Source organism: Otolemur garnettii, unplaced genomic scaffold (assembly GCF_000181295.1).
Source record: "Otolemur garnettii isolate 467f Iridium unplaced genomic scaffold, OtoGar3 scaffold00100, whole genome shotgun sequence".
Lineage (NCBI taxonomy): Eukaryota > Metazoa > Chordata > Mammalia > Primates > Galagidae > Otolemur > Otolemur garnettii.
In genome coordinates this window covers 4651525-4652930 of record NW_003852495.1, presented here as the reverse complement: position 1 = coordinate 4652930, position 1406 = coordinate 4651525, and positions in this window count along the sequence as shown.

Genomic DNA, 1406 nt, shown 5'->3' with positions numbered 1-1406 from the left:
CTTGAGCCATAGGCGCTGAGCCTTTCACCCTCTTCTCACTACTACATTTGACTAGTCTTTAAAAAAAGAAAAAGCTTGTTGCAAAAGCAGTTTCAAGACTCATACCTTGAAAAGGTGGAAAAGGAAACATGTTTCCAACAACCTACACTTAAAAGGAGGAAGCATCAACCTTGGAATGTTTGCTTCTAGTTCCAGTGGAGACAGAGGATGAAACCACTTTACTCACGGTTTATCACTCTGCCAACGTCACAGCTTTGAAAGGCTCTGGAAATCTGACCTTCCTCAAATGTAGGAAGAGACGTTGGATAACTCAGCACATATGTGTTATTATTTTAGCTAATGTTTCCCAAATTATTTTTCATTAGACTCCAAAATTCTTACTCTTGCTGACATAGCAAGACATGCCCCAACTCGCCTCTCCCCAACAATAGTCATTTATTTACCTCCTAGTATTACCTATTACTAGCCTGTTGATCAAGGTGTGACTGCAGGAAGGCTGGTTAAAGCAAATTTTCAAGATACCAATTATTGCCACCAAAGGAGATAATGTACAAACATTTCTGGGATTCCAGAGTCAATTTCACATCAAAATTGCTGCTGATAGTACATGCACTGTGTAGTCCTTGGAACAGTCAACCAAAGACTGGATGTTACACATGTGAAGTATTGATCTGACTTAATTCATTCTTGTATGGAGTTTGCACCTCCTGACAAACTTTCACAAAAATCTCAACAAGTTGTGATACATCTCTATTTGAGGAAGTACAGAATGAAGACATTGAAGCTACTTTAATCTCAGACTGAAGACTTAACCCGTTCTTGGCTCAGCGCCTGTAGCACAGTGGTTACAGGGCCTGCCTCATGCACTGAGGCTGGCGGGTTCAAACCTGGCCTGGCCAAACAATGACACTTGCAACCAAAAAAATAGCAGGGTATTGTGGCAAGCACCCGTAGTCCCAGCTACTTTGGAGGCTGAGGCAAGAGAATCGCTTAAGCCCAAGAATTTGAGGTTGCTGTGAGCTGTGATACCACCACACTCTACTGAGAGTGACAAAGTGAGTCTATCCCCCCACCCCCCAAAAAGTGCCAATAATTTCTCAGGTTTTATTTATTTATTTATTTATTGGAAACAAGAGTCTCCCTCTGTTGTCCCAGCTAGAGTATGATGTTGTCATCAAAGTCACTGCAACCTCAAAATCTGGGGTGTCTCCTGTGGCTGAGTGGGTAGGGTGCTGGCCCCACATACTGAGGGTGGTGGGTTTGGGCCCAGTCCCAGCCAAACTGCAACAACAAAAAAGAAATGGTTGGGGCTCAGCGCCTATAGCTCAACCGGCTAAGGCGCCAGCCACGTACACCTAAGGTGGCGGGTTCGAATCCCCAGCCCGGACCCGCCAAACAACAATGAC